The sequence below is a fragment of the Peromyscus leucopus genome, chromosome 1 (genome assembly GCF_004664715.2).
Source record: "Peromyscus leucopus breed LL Stock chromosome 1, UCI_PerLeu_2.1, whole genome shotgun sequence".
Taxonomy (NCBI): domain Eukaryota; kingdom Metazoa; phylum Chordata; class Mammalia; order Rodentia; family Cricetidae; genus Peromyscus; species Peromyscus leucopus.
In genome coordinates this window covers 130160635-130175684 of record NC_051063.1, presented here as the reverse complement: position 1 = coordinate 130175684, position 15050 = coordinate 130160635, and positions in this window count along the sequence as shown.

The following is a 15050-nucleotide window of genomic DNA, read 5'->3' as shown; positions in this document are numbered from 1 at the left end:
TGGTTAAGCATTCAGGCTTTCGAGCAGCAGTTCCGCTGAGATTCATTTGGATAAGGACTCAGAGGTTTCTAGTCTGAGAAAACAGGATCAGCTGAAGAACTGGCGAGGTGAGGTAGCTGTGGTTTGTTCTGCTTCTCTGATCATCCAGTGTTCACCCCAATAACTGGCCTCAGGTTTGATTTTATTAATAAGACCTTTTAAGATTCCTGCTACATTGCATGGCAAATGTCCCCCTTCGTCTCTTTGGTAGTGTTATGGCAAGGAGTTGTCACTATTAAACAGTAAAGCCTAGTGAGAGGTTCTTAGGTCACTGTGAGTGTGTCTTTGCAGGGGAGTATGAAGCCCTGTGCTTCCTGCATGTGCTTTTGTTCCATTGCCCAAAGCTGAAAGCAAAGGGGTCTGCCTCTATCAGCTGGGAACTCCAGACCATGAGGTACATACGCCTTTCATCTTCATAAGTTAGTTGCCCCAGGTATTTTGTTACAGAAACAGCAATCTGATTCAAACAGAGAGTGAGAGTGGAAACCTTTAAATACTGGCGGAGAGAGTCCACACCAGAAAGGTGTGCTCTTGGATATTTCTAGAAAACAGAGTAATGGGAGGCACCAGGGTACTGATTTTTTTAAATATGTTGTCAGTGAGCTATTAGGCACTGCATACAATATAATGGAACAAGGAAGGACTAACCAAGTACCAAGAAAGTAAAGGTAATTGCACAGAGAAAGGTGATGAAATGGAATTATGCAAAAACATTTCCATTTCTTTTTTTTATACATACAAAAGTTTTTTATTAAGAAAATTTCTATTCACTTTACATACCAACCACAGGTCCCTCTCTCCTCCCTCCTCCTGATCCCCAGCCTTCCCCCCAAACACACTCCCCATTCCCACCTCCTCCAAGGCAAGGTCTCCCATGGGGAGTCGGCAGAGCCTGGTACATTCAGTTGAGGCAGGTTCAAGCCCCTCCTTCTGCACCAAGGCTGTGCAAGATGTCCCACTATAGGCACTGGGCTCAAAAAGCCTGCTCATGCACCATGAATGGATCCTGATCCCACTCAGGGAACCCCCTAAACAGTTCAAGATAAACAACTGTCCCACCTATCCAGGGGGTCTAGTCCAGTCCCATAGAGGCTCCACAGCTACTGGTCCACAATTCACGAGTTTCCACTAGTTTGGCCTGGCGGTCTCTGTACGTTTCCCCATCATGATCTTGATGTCCCTTGCTCATAGAATCCCTCCTCTCTCTCTTCAACAGGAAAACATTTCCATTTCAACAGAACAACCTCACACAATGTCCCTTGCTCATAGAATCCCTCCTCTCTCTCTTCAACAGGAAAACATTTCCATTTCAACAGAACAACCTCACACAATGTCCCTTGCTCATAGAATCCCTCCTCTCTCTCTTCAACAGGAAAACATTTCCATTTCAACAGAACAACCTCACACAAATTACATATCTGTGGTCAGAGTAGTAGCCTCTGAAACTGTTTTTCACACATATTTCAGTGTTCACTGGGAACCACTCATCTGTTCACAGGTTATGAAGATGTCTTTCATCTGTCTGTGTGTCCTGTTTCTCTGTTTGAAAAGGTTACATTTTTGTTACAGTATTAATATTGACATTAAACATATACAATGTACACATAGTCATTTCAATCATTTTCATCTAATTTTTATTTTTTGACACTAGAGATGGAACTTGGAGCTTCATGCAGTATGTCACTTTTAAGCAAACAATAAATTCAAAACAAACACCTTAGTCATCAATCCTCTATGCCATCCTGCTGGTCCTTTTATACTCTAATAGTAATCATCTAGTCATTGAAAATGCACTATCACCCTTAAAATTAGAGAGATATGAAACAAAAGAGAAAAAGTAGACAAAAATTTTAACAGGTGTAAATCAGAAGATTTTCCCCCTTATGTGTTTAACTCTTTTTCACTTTCCCACACAGTTTTTCCCTAATAAAATAGATATTTACTTATGTCTTTTATTGATTACCAGTCATCATAGATTTCTGCCACAAAAATGCATATCAACTGACCCAAAGGCACGGAATCATTTTGAAACAATTGTTAGAATAGTATTGACAGTTCAGCACTTACTGAGTTAGTGGGCTTATTTTCAAAGTGACTCATATGCATGTGATGGATGCAGACTGATCAACATCGTAAGGTAAATGGGTTGATTCTAGCTAGCATAACAGTATTCAGGTTTTTGGGTGTTTGAGGAGGGGTTCTAGAACCCGAATCATGAATAATCCATCCTGACAAATTGTTTTCAGTCTGATCATTGTCTTGATTCAATTTTGTTAAAAGTCGAAATTGGACTGCCATGGAGTTTCACTTAAGTCATTTATTTTTTTCAATCTCTGAGAGGAATGCAAAAAAGAAATTTTATCATGAATAATATTAAAAGACAAAATTAAGGGGAAAAGGTGACTTTGCGATTCTCATACACTTGTAAAGTGAGCATATACTTACTATCTCACTTAACTCATCAGCATAAGACACAGGAGAGTCTGAGGACAAATGCCGGTGCATCAGAAAAATCCACAGAAACGTGCAGATGGAGCCTGCCCAGCCTTTTCAGCCACCAGGAAAATGTCTGCAGAGCCTCCCCAGCAATTGGAGATCCCGAGGGCACTGGCAGGCTGTGTTTTGTACCGCCAGTCATCTACAGCTTCCCCGTTGTGACCTACATCATCAATAGCAAAGACACACACAGCTGTGTTCCACCAGGTGCTTTTGGATCTCCAAGCATACTCTTGCACCGAGGCTTCCCCCAGTTACTATTCCTGCTTCTTCTTCAACCTTAGGCACCAAAGGGGTTTAAAAAAACAAACAAACAACGAACAACCTGAATCATTAATGTCAATAGTAACTTTGCGAACAACTGGATGTGGTCACGAACACATAAAATCCCAGCACTGGGGAGGCTGAGGCAGGACCATGAGTTCCAAGCTACCTGAGCTACATAATGAGACACTGATTCAAAACAAGAAAAAAAAAATCTTTATTAGTGTGTGATTATAAACGACTTTTTCTACTGGGTTGAGATCAATCCTCACCCCCATTTTTTTTTTTAATGTACATTGATATTCTGCCATGGGTGTCGGGTTCCCAGATACTGGAGTTGTAGGTAGCTGTGAGCTGCCACGTAGGTGCTGGGACTTGAACCCGGGTCCTCTGGAAGAGCAGTCAGTGCTCTTTACCGCTGAGCCATCTCTCCAGCCTCCCCTTTAATTAATTAATTAATTAATTAATTTTTTACATAAGGTCCTCACTATGCTGCCTAGGTTGGTCTTTCTGGATTTAAGTACTCCTCCCGACTCAGTTTCTTGAAGTAGCTGCAAGCTTATGCTACCGTGAGACTCTCTGTTTCATCGATAAAACACATTATCACATACTTGCAGTCTGTTGGCAAAAACTTTGATGTTACAGATTTAGACACTCTATCTATGGAAAAATCTCTGCCACACTGACCTAAAAGTCAAACTATCTGCAACATCTTAGTTTTTTTTTTTTTTTTTGAAAACAAGTAGACATGATTTTTATTCACACATACTTTGAAAATTGTTTAAATTGCAAAACCATAGACTCTTTTGTTTGTTTGTTTTAGAAAAGGTCTTGTTATATAGGCCAGACTCCTTTCAAGCTCATGGTTATACCCTCCTGCCTTAGCCTCCTGAATCCTGAGATTACAGGCATGTAGCATCATACCTTGCTGATAATCTTAAAATAAAAAATAACATCAACAAAGACTCCCTACAACAGTTAAAATAATGTTAACAAATATAATTCTATCAACCATTTTGACTAGGATAACGTTGCTCCACACCGCTTCATTTACGTTAATGAATTGCTCTCAGTTTGCAGCTGTGCTCACATCTGTGAATATGAATGAAGTAGAGGAAAAGATGTGCTGTCCCTTTTCTATGTGGCAGACAAGCATACACTGAACTTCAGGGTTTGGCTTAAGGAATAATTAAATACATGTTTTAATTGAATTTTATCTATCAATCTATCTATCTATCTATCTATCTATCTATCTATCTATCTACTTATTTGTTTGTGTGTATGTATCTGGACACAGGAGCATAGTGCTCATGTAGAAGTCAGAGAGAAACTTGTATTATTAGGTTTTCTGATTCTACCACATGGGTCTCAGGGATGAAACTCAGGAAGTCAGTCTTGGATGAAGCTGCCTTTACCCTCTGAGCCATCTCACCACCCAAGAACTACTTTTTTTTTTAGAACATCAGAAAAAGAATACATTATTAAAAAGAATTATGGCCAAAATTTCATTTGTCTTATACTTGAAGTACTATTTTTATTTCATTCTTGTTTTTATTTTTATTGTTCTGCTCTCCTCGGCCTTATGCTGCTGAGCAAGAACTCTGCTATGCACTACAATCCCAGCTCACTTTTTATTTTGTACTAATAAAAATAAATAAATAAAGTGTATTAAGCCATATATAAGTGGTGAAAGTGTGGTTGGAATAAAGATTCCATGATATTACTCCTTGGCCTGTTTTCTTAGTAAGTGATATGTCAGATCTGAAAGGAAACACATAAGATGTTCATATGAGAGTATGCCTACCACAAAGAATCTGCCCATCAGTGCTCATACTCCTGTTGACAGGAGAAAGCTTTCTGCCTAATGACATCTCTATTGATGAATTCAGAGGAAGAAAGGAAAGAAATTCCTTGCAGTCTGAGACTTTTGTTCATTGGTCTCTGACAGGTCTTTTTTTTGGGGGGGGGAGTTCAAGACAGGGTTTCTCTGTGTAGCTTTGTGCCTTTCCTGGAACTCACTTGGTAGTCCAGGCTGGCCTCAAACTGACAGAGATCTGCCTGCCTCTGCCTCCAGAGTGCTGGGATTAAAGGCGTGCGCCACCACCGGCTTTGATCTCTGACAGTTTGTAGGATGGGTCTTGGTAAAAGGTTCCATTACTTCCACTACCATGAGCCCAGCACATGTATCCATCCTGGCTCTTAGAGACAGGGCCAACAGTATCAGCACAGTAAGGCAGGTTCTCCATGTTTAGTCAGCTCTTGAAGGACCATATTTTGAAAGACCTTGCTATGATTGTCTTTCTGGAGCCTTTGGCAGAAACACGAGGCACATAGAGCATTCATAGACGCAAAGTCATCTTAGACTCAGGTGCAGGTTAGTGATACGGTCCTTGCCTAGTATAAGCATGACACTGCCACAGAGCAGGCACTTGAAGGCTGCCTGCGCAGGGGTCAGTTAAAGCTTCCTGAGAAGAGGGAACAAGAAGCTCAAATGACTGGGGTGTTAACTACCAAAGCAGTGGTCAGCTCACCTCCACCTGGTTAGAAACTCAGGGATGAGATCTGGGCTGCTGTTCTAAGAAGCATCTGGTGGTTCTAGGCCACACTGAACTTTGGAAACCTCCTCATTTCAGGGATGTTAGGATCCTGTCCTTACTCTGGCACATGTGCAGCTCAGGGTCTTGTGTCTTAGAATACGGGCGCTGGCGACTACATACCCACCTTAAAAAGTCAGACATGGACCCCCATCCTCTCTCTGTTTTCTCTCTCGGGTTCCTCTCCCCAGGCCTGGCTCCCCTCTTTCCCTTCCCCCCTTTCCCTCCTAATCAAGCTCTAAAAAGTACCACAGGGTTCTGTTGTGACCGTGACTTTTCTACGCAGTAACCGGCGCCACCACCAGTGCTTCAACCAGCGCCGTTTACCTTTCAAGGGAAGGTCACTCCACTTTGTTTTCCCTGGTTTCTCATTACAACACTTATGATGTGGTTGCCTCCTGTTCCAGTGCTGAGCCCTGCAGCTGTGTCTTTCTGCTCTCCAGGACCTGGCTGCCAAGATCCCCACCTACTTAGTCATTAAATGTGACTTTATGAGGAACCGGAACCTCAACTGTCTTCTAAACAGGTTTCTCACCTGGTGGGGTCCTTAGGGGTAGGGTGGGAGAATGCTACATGTCATACACAAAATCCATAAAAAGCACTGAGATAATGCTGAATGTTTGTAATATTAATGGTACAATGCTGTGGATGTTCTGTATGTCCTGTGGGAGCCCATTCTCGGGTTCCTCGTGGCTTTACCCAGCAGGTCTGCATAGAGGATGATTAGGACCACGGGCCTGAGTGCAGGTGTTTGAGATGGTCTGCACTTGACTGTGCTGTGGGATGATCTGTATGTCAAATTGCTCTGATTGGTCAATAAATAAAACACTGACTGGCCAGTGGCTAGGCAGGAAGTATAGACGGGACTAACAGAGAGGAGAAATAAAAGAACAGGAAGGCAGAAGGATTCACTGCCAGCTGCCACCCTGACAAGCAGCATGAAAAGATGCCGGTAAGCCATGAACCACATGGCAAGGTATAGATTTATGGAAATGGATTAATTTAAACTATAAGAACAGTTAGCAAGAAGCCTGCCACGGCCATACAGTTTGTAAGCAATATGAGTTTCTATGTTTACTTGGTTGGGTCTGAGTGGCTGTGGGATTGGCAGGTGACAAAGATTTGTCCTGACTGTGGGCAAGGCAGGAAAACTCTAGCTACAGTACAAAATGAGGAAAACAGAAAAAAAGAGAAATATAATCTCTTTAATGTTCCTATATTTACTTATTTACTGTGTTGCCTGCACATGCCAAACCACAGGAGTGGAGATCAGGAGTGGGAGTTGGTTTTCTCCTTCTATTAGGTAAGTCCTAGGAATCTAACTTGGGTTGTTAGCTTTTCAGTAGGTCCTTTTACCTGCTGAACCATCTCCCTGGCCCAAAATAGATCTCTTAATAAATACAAACAACTTTTACTTCTGCAATAAAAAATATGAATGAGTAAGAGAGGGAAAAAGACACAATGGGGTCAGCAGAGACTGTAGGAGAGATGAGATGGTGGCTTTGTATTCTAGCTGTGTGGCTGCCCATCATGAAAGGTCCACATTTAGGGAGAGCACTTCGGCAAAAAGGCTCAGCAGTCATCCAGATGCTAACCCTTTTAGGCCAGATTCTATGTCTAAGCTCTTTTGCCTAGAGAAAGGTGATTTTTTTTCCCTTTATGGAGAGTACTGTCAGGACCTTTTACTCATAATAGAATCTCCCAGAGCATTAATGAGAAGAGAGCAGTTGCATCTATTGAGGTAAATTCCTAGAATGATGTTATATTCCTGTTTGCCATTCATTTCACTCCACGAAATGCCAACAACAAGAAGGGAGAAACAAAGCAACCCCAACTCCTGGATTCTCCTTTGACCTCTGTTCTTGGTCTACCTTCAACATGCCAATTGAACACTATAGACATCAGCTGAATACAGTTTTGAGGACCTTCACAGTAGCACTACTTACTGGTTGGGCACAGGATTGATTGTGACATCTCCGATAATGTTTGGGCAATCATGTGAATTTTTTTATTACTTTATGTACTTATTATTTCATAAAAGAGGGAGGAAAATGTACCATGATGTTGTGTTGTAAGAGCTGCCATTCTTACTCATCAACCTGGAGTTGAGGATCTGAAGTGGCCGCTCCTCACAGTCACACATTTACGGATGCATTCTGTACACATCATTGTTTAGGAAACACTCAAAATTAATTCTGGAGTTTATGTGTTGATGAGAGGCTCATAATGTTCTTTGTATTAGGCTTGAATGTAGGAATCTGCTGGTATATGTAGAAAAATTTTAGGAGATAATATACCAAATACTAAAATGATTATCTAAATGTTCTCAGGAGGGAGTCAATTCCTTCGTAATTGGATGAAGAGTCAACATTCTAGTTAAGGGAGGAAAAGAAGCATACTCAGTTGTGGGAGGCGAGCTTCTATCTTTTTGAAGGGTTCTTATGAGGAGGAGAGAGGGATAAGAAAATATTAGATAAAGAGAGACCTAGTTGACGAGAAGAAAGACAGAAATACAGGATACCTTCAGGAGGACTGGATCACTACCCAACAACCCCTTCCATTTACTCAAAAGGTTTTTTATAATAATGCCAAGGGGCAGGGCAAAAGACCTCCCTCTTGCAAGATCAAAGCATACCACACAGCTAAGTATAGACCCTTCCAAACACCTGATAACCAAGCCTGTGGTCAAATAATCCCCTTAGGCAACCCTGCTGGGGAAAACAAGCTCAGATTCTCCCACCCTGAGTAAGTTCTCACTAGGAAACCTCTGTGGGTCTCCACACTCAATCTGATAAGTAAAACTGGATATGATGATGTTGACTGATTGTAGCTAGAGTTTTCCTGCCTTGCCCAGAGTCAGGACAAATCTCTGTCACCTGCTAGTCCCACAGCTGCTTAGACCCAACCAAGTAAACATGGAGACTTATATTGCTTACAAACTGTATGGCCGTGGCAGGCTTCTTGCTAACTGTTCTTACAGCTTAAATTAATCCATTTCCATAAATCTATACCTTGTCACATGGCTTGTGACTTCCCGGTGTCTTCACATCATGCTTGTCATGGTGGTGGCTGGCAGTGACTCCTTCTGCCTTCCTGTTCTTTCTTTTCTCCTCTCTGTTAGTCCCGGCTATACTTCCTGCCTAGCCACTGGCCAATCAGTGTTTTATTTATTGACCAATCAGAGCAACAGATTTGACATACAGGCCATCCCACAGAACTTCCCCTATTTTTTTTTCAAAAAAGGAAGGTTTTAACTTTTACACATCTCCAAAGCCAGCTTGATATATTTGGGAATTTGGGTGTAGCTTCTCTTACTACTTCCTGCTGGAGGGGGGTGCTGTATCTTATGGGGACACAAAGAAAATTTTAGGATCATGGAGTAGTCCGTGAGGCTGTATTGTCTGAGCCAGTTGCCTTGAAATGATTCTGGATGTTGGATCATCTGTGCCATGGTGTCATCAGAGACCTTTCAGGAGGTCTTGGCTGGTCAAACCTGATGTATCTTAATCTGGTACAAATCCATAGCCTCTTGCTTTCTGTGGAGACAAAAGCAGAGCCTCCTTTCCAAAGCAACATATCCTTACATCCAAATTTTGAAGTCAAGGTACCTTTAAAATATACATTTTGGCATAACTTAAGAGCTTTTGCAATCAAATGTTTTTCTTCAGTTACAATATCAAAGAGAACATAATCCAGATTCTCTGTGTAGTAGCCATCTTTACATGGCTTATTTTTTATATTACCTTGAGCCTATTGCTTTAAACTGCAGCTTTCTAAGCCTGAAACGGCGCTGTGGCTGCTGGCTCCGCCCACTTCAGCTTCCCAACATGGCAGTGGTTCGTTTTCCACCAGCTCTGGGAGCCATCAATTCTCAGAAATAGTGGGTCTATGCTTCTATCAAAGCGGCGTATAGCCCAGAAACCTCTTTTTTTTTTTTTTTATATACTAGCAAAGGCTAAATCCATGATGCAGCTTAATGTGCCACTTGCAGAGGCTTCATTCCCGCCATACTGCAGGTTGAGCGCACACACCAGGAATCTGCCATAGTAGTTAGTAGTTCAAACATGCACGCTGCTGCTAACTTGAAAGAGACAACTAGGAACTGTTTTTAGCTCCATTTTAGAATTTTTTTATTCAAGTTTTAGGTGGAAACTCTTGCCAACACATTGGGCGCTTTTTCAGAGAGCTAGGACCACCGCAGAAGGAAGGGTGAGATTTTAGCTCTGAGCTCTGACCTCTTGGCTTTCTCTTTTACATTGTTTCTGTGTTTCTTATTTAATAAGACGGTTGGTTACATCTACATCTGATAAACTGATGTTCTTTCCTCTGCCTTAAATGGTCACTATTCCTTTGGACAGATATCTTCGAAGGCAGGGGTGTTCCACTAACGTCCTGCATGGACTCTTGAGTCATCTATTATGACGCTGAATCCCCAGTGTTATCTATTGGTGACAATTGGTTTTTATGAGAGTTCTTCCACTGTAATGAAGCTAGCAGTCAGATTCTCTTCAACTATTTTCTCCTGAAATTTACTGACATTTACAGTGCTCTAGGTCCTGCAATATCCATGAAGTTCACATACCCACACATGGGTGTGGCTCACTTCCATCTTCTTTCCCAAGGCATGGTGATGCCTGCTTTTAGAATCTTGGATATCTGCTATGTATACTGATTTACTGATGCCCTTTACATGTGACAAAGAAAATTTACAGAGTGCCCTGACTCATGCCCAGTGACAGAGAGAGCATCTGTTTCATTCCTGTGGTTGGCATGGCTACAGTGATTCTGCTGAGATTCTGCCTGTGCTGAAAGCTTCATGAGCTAGATTTTCCGGAAGACACGTTCATCCAAAAGCAGTTGGAACCCAGAATCTGCACACCAATGAACACCTGACTGCCACGGGTGGGGCACCATGGGACATTTCTTTTTGGTGCTGGGCTTATTTTATTTAGCATCATGCCTTTGATGTTCACCTATGTTTCCATAAAGGGAAGAACCACCTTCCTTAGAGCTGAGCAATATTTCATGCACATGCTATTTCGTTACTCATCCATGGATTTTTCCATGTCTTCACTATTATGAACAGTGGTGCAAGTTGACAGGCTGGCTTTAATTCTGTATGTATACCAGAAGTTAGCTGGACCACATAAGTTGTTTGGTTTTCAAGTTTTGGAGGAGCCTTGCCATTGTTTCTCATAGGGACTAGTTTGCATCCCTACAACTCATTTTTTCCACATCTGTACCAACTCTTGTTTCTTCCTCTTTTTTCCATCAACAGCCATCTTATCCTGCTTTGAGTCACACTTCCCCAGTTTCCAGTGATGCTGAACACCCTTCCGTAAACCTAGTAGCCGTTTAGATGTCTTCTTTGGAGAAATGCCCACTTGGTTCCTTCACCTATATATATTTTTTATGTTCTTTCATTTTATTTTCTACTCAAAAAGTGACAATGTATTTTTAATTCAAAAGTATAATGGGATAAGTAGCTTTGCGTACAACTGTTCTTGTTAAATACTTTAACGATCACTTTCTTTGGAAGTTGTATGCACTGAGCTGCAAAGACCTGAGTTTGGGTGGATATTGAACATGATCAGCAGAAACAGGTAAGCTCACACAGGAGGATAAACTATCAAAACTCAGTTAAACTCTGTTAGTGGCCCCTGCTTGATACCCGTATGTTCCCACTTCCTCTTCGGCCATCTTGCTCTCTTCCTGACTAACCCTCTGTTGTCTGGCTACCTGACCGTCAGGAAACATACCAGAAGTTGTCCTGGCTGGCCTGACCTGCCTCTTGACCTCTTTGTTACTCCTCTGTGTTCCTCAGTTTCAGGTCACAGGCTGTCACCGAGAGTGCCAGTCTGCACCATGTCCTGCCACTTGTAACTTTTCTGCTTCAGGTGTGGAAGCAGCACACACCTGCATTTCTTTCCAGGAGACACTTTCAGATAATTTTGGACATAGCTTATATGGTCAGCTTTCTGTTAGGTTCTTTCTGAGCATAGCTATATCCTACGTTTCTTTGGGGGCTTTCCATGTCTGAAGTGGGTCAAGTGTTTTGCTAAATGAACTGAAGGTGTGATCCACAAATCCAGCAAAACTGATTCACCTTCCCCACACCCCCCACTCCACACACTTTACATTTTTCTGCAACTTACCCAGTGTGGGTATACAGAGGCCATAAACCATCCAAAGTGGTCCAAGTGCAGCACAACACACAAGAAATGGGGATTGATGTTGCAGCCAAGGCATTCACTGGATTTGCTGTCTGAGCTGATGCTTGGGAAAAAAAAATCAACACCTGCATAAGAAACAGAAGCCAGATACCCGGTGGCACCTGTGCTTTTAGGCTTCACCAAATCCACGATAAAGGAACACTGAATTGGTGAAGCAACCTGTGTTATTTGTTTCCTGGATCTTAGTTGACCTTTTCTCCATGGCTGACAAGAGCATGCAGAAATCCTGTCTGACAGTCCTATACGTCCATCTTGGGTTGTGGGTATGGGACTTCACTTTTGTGGGAGAGAGCCTTGAATCATCAGGCTAACCTCAGGAATTTCTCAATCATGGCAGCCACATTGGTAACCACCTAGACCTTTAGAGCTACCTCCTCTGAAGCCTTTCAGTGACATCTGTGGCTGCACTGAAACAATGGAAGAGGTTCAGGGAGACCATGGGGGTGGCCAGGGCTGCAGCTGATGGAGGAGGAGGAAGATGTAGATGCACTAGGACACACTGTTCAGGGATGCTCTTACATAATCTAAAATAATCTAAAATTTTGTATGCTAATTAATTTTAAGTTAAAAATAAAACTTGTACATTTTGTTAATCCTGAAGTAAATTTTCTATTCTTTGTTACATTTATTTCTGTTCTATTTCCTCCCTTCTGTCATCATAGCTAGGTGTTTTCTTCTCCCTGTTTCTCCCCCCCCCCATCTCCTTCTCTTCCTCCTCCTCCTTCATTTCCCTGATGTATGAAGTCAGGTTAGGGCCTTAGATTGTTTTTTAACTCAGATATTTCTTGCTTTAAACACCCCTCTTGGGGCTGCTTTTGCTGAACCTGCATGTAGAATTTGGTACATTTTATTTTTGTTTATTTCAAGGTATTTTTTAATTTCTGTCTTGCTTTCTTCTTAGGCCTAGTGGTTTTTCAAAGGTGTGTTGTTTCTGTCCTGTTGATTTGTTAATTGTCTAATTTTCTTTCGGTGTTAATTTCTATAGTTGTTCATTGTAGTTAGAGGAGAAATTTGATATTAGTTTCTTTTTGTTTTGTTGGATTTGATGACTTGTTTTTCAGCCTGGCATTTGATCTGCTTGGAGACTGTGATGCACGCACTCAGGAGGGATGAACTTTCTGCTGCTGAATGTCTATATATGTCTGTCAGATCCATTTGGTTTATAACATGGATCAAGTCTATCATTATTGACTTTCTGTCTGGATACTCTGTCCATTTTTGAAAACTGGGCACCGAAGCCTCTTACTATTGATGTTAGGTTATCAACAGATCTACCAGCTCTATGCATGGTCACCGTGTATGTAAGTGCTTTGACATCAGGTGTGTGGATAGTTATTTCGGTGAAATGACTTTCCTGAGACAAAGTCTTATCCATTGTGAGGATTTTGATTTTGAGTCTATTTTCTCTATGTATGGCCACCCCTGTTCTGTCACAGTCACATGTGTTTGGAATCTCCTTTTCCCTTCCCTTTCCTTCAGCCTCTGTATGTCCGACGATCTTGGTGTGGGCATCCGCCTCTCTCTACTATGTCATTTGTACAAAGTGAGCATTCACACAGGGGACCAGAGTGAGAGACAGTGCAGGCCACTTTGGAAAGACAGGGAGTCTCCAGTTACAGTACTCCAAGGCTAGATTGGGAGAAAAAAATGTTGACATATATTTAAGATTAATTTAAAAAATTAAAAACTCCTGTAATTAAGCAAATTTGCACTAGAGGAACAGAGAAAGTGTACAGTTATTTTATAAAAGAAATACAAATAAATTCTCTTTTGCCTTTTTTACTTCATAATTTGGATGTGACCTATAGAAAGGTGATATCTTGCTTTCTATAACTCATGTGAAACTTTCTTAGTGGCCTTGGAATCTAGGGACAGAGAGAAAGTTCACAAAGAAGCAATCTAGTCTCATCCCTGCAGTGACTTAGGGCTTCTGCAAACGTGTGGTCCAAATCGTCCCTCAGAGGCTCCTAAGACTCACCTTAGCACTGTCCTTGCTTGTCACTAGAGAGTAAAAGCTTCACACTGTGGATGCAGTTTTCTCTTGGGAACCTGGAGAAGGGCTTATCTTTGCAATAAATTAGACGATTCAAGGAGAAGGATTAAATATTAGCCTAACCTTCAAAGGACAAAAATAGCTTTCTTTGAACGTTCTTGGAGTGTTGCAGGGTTCTGGGAAATTTTAGTTCTTAAAATAACACTTGCCTTGCCCATTGGATCACAGTGGTGCCTGAGTGCTGTGGAGAGAGGGAAGGAGGAGAAGGAGGCCCCCACAGTCGCCTTTCTGTCTCTTGTCTCCAGAAGGGTGCGGCTGTGCTTTTCCCACATGGGCTGCCAAGCTGACACATGCTTTGCTCCTTCGAGAGGAACGTGTTCAAGGTCTGTTATAGAACCCTCTTCTTTCTTGATCTAAAAGAGGGATTTTGTCCCTGCCTACAGCAGGGGTGTCACATATATGAAGTACCAGATTTCTCACTGTCAAGCTGTGGCAAATCCTAGTGCTTGGAAATAGACGTGGACCAGTGCCACCCAGCTCATGGGCTCCCTGGCCCTGTCTGTGGGCTGTCTCTGTAGATGTGTAAATCCTAGAATTGACCTGACTGGGGAGTCCCAGAGAAGGTAGCCTCCTTTACCTTTTCCCCTCACTTTTACCCATTGGCACATCACTAGGGAAGAACTATCCCATAGTAATCAGGACAGTAGTTCAGGTGTTCTGAGATTCTTTTTAAAGCCGCCACTGCTGGGACTGGGGGTTGCAGTTCAGTGGTAGACTGGAAGAGTATATGTGCTCGGCATATACAAGGCCCTAGGCTCAATCTGCAGCATCCACTAATAAAGCTGTAACATCAATATTTCTCTGAGTCATTTCATAGTAATAGACACGTGAGAAATCACAGGCACCAGTGCAGCCAGACACCTCCACTGACGTGCGTCTTGGTTGCCTCTGCAATGATACTTGCTGGGTGATTTTTTCTTTGTCCCTCTGCCCTCATCGCTACTGACAGTTCCTGCTCAACTGCTTCCCAGGTCCCAGCTTTACTGCAAATAAAGCTCACTGCAGGAAATGGAGCCAGCATTGTTATTTTACAGGGTAGAAGATGCCTCAAGTCACTGTCTCATTTGAAGAGGGTAAAGTGTTATCATTGCCTAAGGAGGACACACCTCCAGACAGCCTAAAGCACCTACACCCTAGCCACCTACTCCCCAGGCTCCAGAGGGTGAGATCTTCCTCCTGTAGCTAAATTCGTTCCTCAGGTGCAGTGCACTTCTCTCAAGCTCATTGTTGATTTCAATCCTGCTTCTCTCCAGAACAATTTCAGATTGAGCCTTTTCTTCCAAAACGGCAGTAGATGCAGGCTTCTGCATGTGTGGTGGTGCCTGTGTTACCTTAAGATGGAGCCTAAATCACCATGCCATCCTCCAAGCC